The sequence below is a fragment of the Pinus tabuliformis genome, chromosome 5_2, assembly GCF_031772625.1.
Source record: "Pinus tabuliformis cultivar Carrire ecotype Pingquan chromosome 5_2, CPIR1, whole genome shotgun sequence".
Lineage (NCBI taxonomy): Eukaryota > Viridiplantae > Streptophyta > Pinopsida > Pinales > Pinaceae > Pinus > Pinus tabuliformis.
In genome coordinates, this window is record NC_142306.1 from 797,136,848 (window position 1) to 797,145,017 (window position 8,170).

The window sequence follows — 8,170 nt, forward strand, 5'->3', positions numbered from 1 at the left end:
AATGATTCTCTTCATATGTATATGTATGATTTGTTTGAACATTAAAGATTATTTTTTTTATATTGATAATGTCAATGACTACAGGGTGGGGGGGGGGGGGGGTGTGGAGATATTTCCATTATTTCACAACCGTAGAAAACAAAAGGTTGGAATTAAAGTGTTGAAAAGGATGCGAAAGGTTCATGTTTGATTGGAAATTAGAATATTGATCATTGTATGGTTGCAAAGGATGAAATATTCCATACAAATACTTCTTCTTGGGCACCTTCTAAAGAAAATTTGGAATCTTGCAAGCAAAGATCGTGGTAGAGGAAGAGCTGGCTAACATAGGTGGTAGTCAATTAAATTCAGTTCCATATTGAAGGGAGAAACATCAACATCATTCCATATTTCCAGTAATTGAATATTTTCAGTCAAGTATCAACCCATATTTCAAGCCATAAATTGTACGATTCATTCTAGATTCGAGTGCATGAGGCATATTATGCATATTCTAAAAATTATTGTTTTAATATTAATTAATCAAAACATATATAATGAAAGAGAGTATAAATATAGCAAATGGTTAGTTTTAAGAGAGCATTTCAATTGGTTATGATGGTATTATGAACTATTATGTAAATTACTAGATCCAAATTTAAATTATCTTATTAATATGTTAATAGCCAGTGGTCTAATAAAGTCTCCCAATTAAAAAAAATGAGAATCTTTACACTTTCTTTCTTTTGCTCTTGTTTGAACCTAGTTATGTTGATAAGCATGTCTATTTCGAAATAGAGCTTCTAGACTTTTAATTTACTAATAAATAATTATTGGGTGGATGGTATGGATTTAACCTCCATTGAATAATTTTAGAATATCCATTGTAATATACACTATGATATTTATTTTTTAAGTAGTTATGCCTTTTTTTCCCTTTTAATTTAAATTCAATAATTAAAAAATGTCATCTAAACCTATGGCATATGAAATAAGTTATGATCTCTTGGTCATGTGATATTCATAATTCATAACATAGCCATGGTATTGTAACAAAAATAACTTACAAACTAAAAAATTTCATAAAAAATTAAGTAAATCTCCATAATCAATAATCTTGTTACATATTTTTTTTTATCTAATAAAATTTTTAATTAACCAAAACACGTAATCTTTATACATGTTTTTTTGTTGTTTTTATTTCAACTTAGTATGTAATTTCTATATATAAATTTAAATTTTTTAAAAAATAATAAAACATATTGTGATCATAAATACGTAAAAGACTAAAATTACATTAAACATCCGTTGATAGAGAAAAAACGAAAAAAACCAACATTATATGTAGACTGTCTTTCTCTTGCGCTTGCTTGAACCTGATATAACTGGAATAATTATGGATCAAACTGGGCCATACACACATAACAATACGATTTTGAAATTATTTATCACATATTTCAAATTGTTAACTTTACGATTTGTCAAATCAAAATGCAAGCATCCTCTTTCTCCTAACCTTCTTGCCTTTGAATATTTAGTTTTGAATATGTTAACCATTGTTAAAATCATAGGTACAATGTTCCGGATTGTTGGGAATTTCTGGTTATTCCAAACAAAATACAGTGGAAAAATCCTCTGTTTCCACTGTTGCGAATTTTCTGATAAATTCCGAAACAACAAAAATATGAACAGAGAGTGATACTCTGTTTTCTGATAATTCAAAAACACAAGAACAGAGCATAAAATAATACTCTACTTTGCCTCAGGATCAAAAACTGATCAAAATAATACTCTATTTTTGACACAGAAAAATACTCTATTTTTAACTCAGAAAAACAGAAAAATTCGTTCTCTGGAAACGGTGTTGCAGCAACACAGTTTTTTTTCAGTTGCTGTAACTTGTGTTGCAGCAACGCTGTTTGCGGTGTTGCAGCAACGTATATTTTTGACGTCAAGTATTTTTTGAGTTACGGTGTAACAACAACAGGGATTTTTGACGTCAAGTATTTTTCGACTTATGGTGTAACAACAACAGGCAAAAAGAAACTTCTATTTATGAACGATAAACTAACTGATAAAATAAGTCTTCCTCACGTAGAGGGATCTTCACAAAATATTATGCTAAAGAGCACCTTCCTCTTGACAAAGGGATTACAACAGGAATGCTTCAGTTCCACCAAACAACTATCTCAGAAAATTTCAGCACTGCTGTGCAATACAAAAAAAACTCTCTTGTTCTACACTGCTGTGTGTTACAAAAGAAATTTCAATCTATATTCTCTGTTTTCTACTTCTGTTTCTGTTTCTATTTATATTGCGGGAAAGGGTCTTCACCGCTTTAACTTGCTGATGAAGTCTCTGCTGCTCATGATTAACAGATTTGATCTTTTGTTGTATTTCTTGAGTCGGTGGTGATGAAATCTATGGCTGATAAATGCTGCTACGGCTCGAGGCTGGTTCTTTTCTCTTTCAGTCGTTCTGCTCATTAATATGGTTGTTAAGAAGTAATGATGTAGTGCTGTATCTGATCTTCATCCTTCGGGAACTCAAAAATAATTAAAGAGTGAAAAGATAGTAATGGCGGTGATTTAAAAGATCGGGAAAAAAATGTGGGGCGCCGGATCACGACAAATAAATAAAGTAGCTGCTGTTGTTCTGTTCACTGCAGTTGAAATTATAATTTCAACACTCCCCTTTAATTTCAACTACTGGGTTATCAATCATACCCAGACATTTCCTTAAAAAGTCAAAACTTTTCTGATCCAATGGCTTTGTTAGAATATCCGCAACCTGTTCCTGAGTCCTGCAATGTTGTAAAATGATTTCTCCATTGTTCACCAATTCTCTGATGTAGTGAAACTTTGTGTCTATGTGTTTCGTTCTCTTGTGGAATACAGAATTCTTGGATAATGCAATAGCTGAGCTATTGTCACAAAAAATAATTGTTGTTGTTGCCTGCTCCTGGCATAGACTTCTCAACATTCTCCTCATCCAAACCGCTTGACATGCTGCTGCTGTAGCTGCCACATACTCTGCTTCTGCTGTAGACAATGCCATAATTGGCTGTTTCTTGGAAGCCCATGAAATGGCTCCTGAACCTATGTGAAAAACGTAACCAGATGTGCTTTTCCGGTCATCTACACTTCCAGCCCAATCACTATCTGTGTATCCAACTAAATCTGAACATTATGAAACAGTGTAAAATATGCCATACCTTTTTGTACCTTTAACATACCTCAGAATTCTCTTTGCTGCCTGCCAATGTGTTTCTTTTGGCTTCTCCATGAATCTGGAAATTAAACTAACAGCATACATTATGTCTGGACTAGTTGCAGTTAAATACATAAGGCTGCCAACTATGCTCTTGTACATGCTAGGGTCAAAATCTTTGCTGCTGTCTTCTTTGCTGAGTTTTAATCCCATCACTGTGGGAGTGATTGTTGCCTTGCTGTCCTGCATGTTAAATCTGCTCAACACTTCATTTACATATTTTGCCTGTGAAATAAAAATTCCATTTTTGTTTTGATCTACTTCTATTCCTAAGAAGTATCTCAACAAACCCATGTCAGTCATCTCAAATTCTTCTTTCATGACTGATTTGAAATTTTCAATGAGGTAGTCATCATTACCTGTAAAAATCACATCATCAACATATAACACAACAATTAAAATTTTACAGTCTTTTTCTTTGATGTAAACAGTGGGTTCTCCCTCACACTTCTCAAATCCGTTCTCCAGTGGATAGGAATCTATCCTACTGTACCATGCTCTTGGCGCTTGCTTTAGCCCATAAAGAGCTTTCTTCAATCTGCAGACTTTGTACTCTTGGCCTTTCTTCTCATAGCCTAGAGGTTGCTCGATGTAAACCTCTTCCATCAATACAACATTCAAGAATGCTGACTTCACGTCCATTTGGTAAACTTTCCATTTGTTTTGTGTTGCTATGGACAACACTGCTCTTACTGTTTCCATTCTTGCAACTGGTGCGAAAGTCTCCTCATAATCTCTCCCATACTGCTGCTTGTATCCCTTGATAACAAGTCTTGCCTTATGCCTTTCTATCTTGCCTTTAGCATTACTCTTGGTCTTGTAGACCCGTTTAACTCCAATGACTTCTTTACCTTTTGGTAGCTCAACTAAATCCCATGTCTTATTTCTTTCTATTGCATTCATCTCCTCATCCATAACTTCTATCCATTTCTTATCTTTAATTGCATCTTCGAAATGAACAGGGTCATCAACGTGACAATACAAGGCAAACAGGGAATTCATTCCTTCATCATAAATATCAGTTAAATTTCTGAATTTCTTACCTCTTTCATTCGGTGTGCAAGTGCTTGTAGATGCACTTGAATTTCCTCCTTGTGGTGTGCTTGGAGAAGCACTCTCATTTCTCCTCAAGGGTGTCTCTTGTTGTTCTGTTGTTGGTGCTGCTATTTGGGGATGTGTTTCAGCCAACTCCCCATCATCATCATCATGAGACAAACAGTTTTTAACATTAACTGTTTTCTATATGCTTCCATCCCAAGCTTCCTCTTCAATAAATTGAACATCTCTGCTCACAAAAAACTTCTTGGTGGATGGGATATATAACCTGTAAGCTTTGGATTCTTCACTGTATCCAATGAAAATACATTTCTCCCCTTTGCTGTCCAATTTCTTCCTTAGCTGATCTGGAATGTGTGCATAAGCCACACAACCAAAAACTTTCATGTGGGTGACTCCTTGCTTTCTCCTACTCCATGCTTCTTCTGGCACTTTGTTCATCACTGCTTTTGTAGGACATCTATTCAAAATATATACTGCACAGTGTACAGCTTCAGCCCAATAATCATTTGGCAAATGCTTTGCCTTCAACATGCTCCTCGCCATATCCATGATTGTTCTGTTTTTCCTTTCAGCAACTCCATTTTGCTGCGGGGTGTACCTTGCTGTAAATTGCTTATGAATTCCATTTTCTCTGCAAAAACGTAAAAATTCTTTGGAGATATACTCACCTCCTCTGTCAGTTCTCAAAACCTTGATACGCAGCCCACTTTGATTTTCTACAAGTGCTTTGAAATTTTTAAATTTTTCAAACACTTCACTCTTATTCTTCAGAAAATAAACCCAAGTCTTTCTAGTAAAGTCATCAAAAAATGTTAGGAAATATTGGCTGCCTGCAAGTGATGGAGCTTGCATCGGTCCACATAAATCTGAGTGGACCATTTCTAAGGGTGCTTTTGCCCTTATGCTTTTCCCAGTTGGAAAACTTTCTCTGTGTTGTTTTCCCAATATACAACCTTCACAAAGGCTGTCTGGATTTTCTATCAATGGTAATCCTCTTACCATTCCTCTTCTACTCAACACATTAAGACCTCCAAAGTTGAGATGTCCAAATCTCAAATGCCACAACCAATTTTCATCCTTTGGTACGCTTTGGAGAGCCTCTTATGTCACTGCTGCAATTACTTCTTTATTTTTCAAATCTGCTTTTATTCTGAGAGGGAACATCCTGTTCCTTGTCATCTTCACTTCAGCAATACAACGTTTGCTGGGTAATCTATCCATGATGGTGCATACATCATTCTTAAAGAAAACATTGTAACCCTTCTGAACAAGATGTCCAATACTCAAGAGATTACACTTCATTCCAGGAACATAATAGACATCTGCTATGGTTTTCTTTTCACCTTTCTTTGTAAATATTTTAACTTCTCCTTTTCCCATAACAGAAATTTTACTATCAGTCCCAAGTGTGACTTGTGACTGCACACTCTGATCTAAAGTAGAAAACAGGGCTATGTTTCCTGTCATATGGTTGCTGCAACCAGAATCTCTCACTGTTTGTTTCAGCCATATTACAAACTAACAACACATTATCTTGACTGATTTTTTCTCTAGTGATATTTGCACTAGATCTATTACTCATATCATGCTGCTTCTTCCTACATTCATTTGCATAGTGCCCATATTTTTTACAATAATAACATTGGACATTGGATTTTTCATACCTTTGTCCTTGAGCATGATGATGTCCACTTTGCTGGCTGCTGCCATGGCCTTGGTTCTGATTTGGATTGCTGCCTCTTCCTTGAACGTTTGCTGGACTATTTCTTCCACCTCTGTATTGGGTTCTGCCTCTTCCTCTCTTGTTTCCTCTGCCTTGACCTCTTCCTCTTCCAAACGACATCTGGGTCTTGAAGGCTTGCTCTAGAGATGAGTTTTCATTTCTACTCAACCTCTGCTCATGTGTTATCAGTGATGCATGAAGTTCATCAACTGAAAAATTTGAGAGATCCTTTGTCTCTTCTATGGTGGTGACAATCACATCAAACTTTGAGGGTACGCACCTCAATAGTTTCTCCACAATCCTCCTTTCTTCAAGAGTTTCTCCATGAGACCTTATCTGTGTGACCAAACCAATTGCTTGTGTGAAGAATGAGTCAATATTGTCTGACTCCTTCATACGCAGGTTCTCAAAATCTTTCCTCAGCAACTGTAGTTTTGCTGTCTTCACTTTCTCCATGCCTTGATAGGCTGTCTTGAGAGTTTGCCATGCTTCTCTGGATGTCTTGGCTGCTGCTATCCTCGGAAACACACTCTCATGCACTCCTTGATATAAAAGTACAAAGGCTTTTGAGTCCTTCTTCTTATTGCTCTTCAACAGCTCTTTCTCTGCCTGAGTTAATCCAATAAACTCTTCTTCATTTGTTGGTTCTTCAAATCCATATTCAACTAGTTCCCATAAATCTTGTGAGGCAAACAAGGCTCTCATGGTTATTGCCCAGTAGTCATAATTTTTCCCATTGAACTGTGGGAGCTGGGTATTAAACATACCCATGCTGGTGCTGGCCATTCTTACAATACTTGACTTGACAGTGTTTTCGCTCTGCTAGATAATTTGATGCAGCAACAAATCTTCTTTCAGCTTCTTTGATGTCTTCAAAGAGCCTGGACAAGCTCTGATACCACGTCGGGAATTTCTGGTTATTCCAAACAAAATACAGTGGAAAAATCCTCTGTTTCCACTGTTGCGAATTTTCTGATAAATTCCAAAACAACAAAAATATGAACAGAGAGTGATACTCTGTTTTCTGATAATTCAAAAACACAAGAACAGAGCATAAAATAATACTCTACTTTGCCTCAGGATCAAAAACTGATCAAAATAATACTCTATTTTTGACACAGAAAAATACTCTATTTTTAACTCAGAAAAACAGAAAAATTCGTTCTCTGGAAACGGTGTTGCAGCAACACAGTTTTTTTTCAGTTGCTGTAACTTGTGTTGCAGCAACGCTGTTTGCGGTGTTGCAACAACGTATATTTTTGACGTCAAGTATTTTTTGAGTTACGGTGTAACAGCAACAGGGATTTTTGACGTCAAGTATTTTTCGACTTACGGTGTAACAGCAACAGGCAAAAAGAAACTTCTATTTATGAACGATAAACTAACTGATAAAATAAGTCTTCCTCACGTAGAGGGATCTTCACAAAATATTATGCTAAAGAGCACCTTCCTCTTGACAGAGGGATTACAACAGGAATGCTTCAGTTCCACCAAACAACTATCTCAGAAAATTTCAGCACTGCTGTGCAATACAAAAAAAACTCTCTTGTTCTACACTGCTGTGTGTTACAAAAGAAATTTCAATCTATATTCTCTGTTTTCTACTTCTGTTTCTGTTTCTATTTATAGTGCGGGAAAGGGTCTTCACCGCTTTAACTTGCTGATGAAGTCTCTGCTGCTCATGATTAACAGATTTGATCTTTTGTTGTATTTCTTGAGTCGGTGGTGATGAAATCTATGGCTGATAAATGCTGCTACGACTCGAGGCTGGTTCTTTTCTCTTTCAGTCGTTCTGCTCATTAATATGGTTGTTGAGAAGTAATGATGTAGTGTTGTATCTGATCTTCATCCTTCGGGAACTCAAAAATAATTAAAGAGTGAAAAGATAGTAATGGCGGTGATTTAAAAGATCGGGAAAAAAATGTGGGGCGTCGGATCACGACAAATGAATAAAGTAGCTTCTGTTGTTCTGTTCACTGCAGTTGAAATTATAATTTCAACACGGTTTAAGATACGGTATAAAAATATTTGAATTAAAAAAAAGTTCAATTTAAAAAGATCACTAGTTTATTTATAAAAAAATCACTTAAATGTGCCATAATCTACCAAATCTATATTTAATCAGAGAAAAGATGTTTT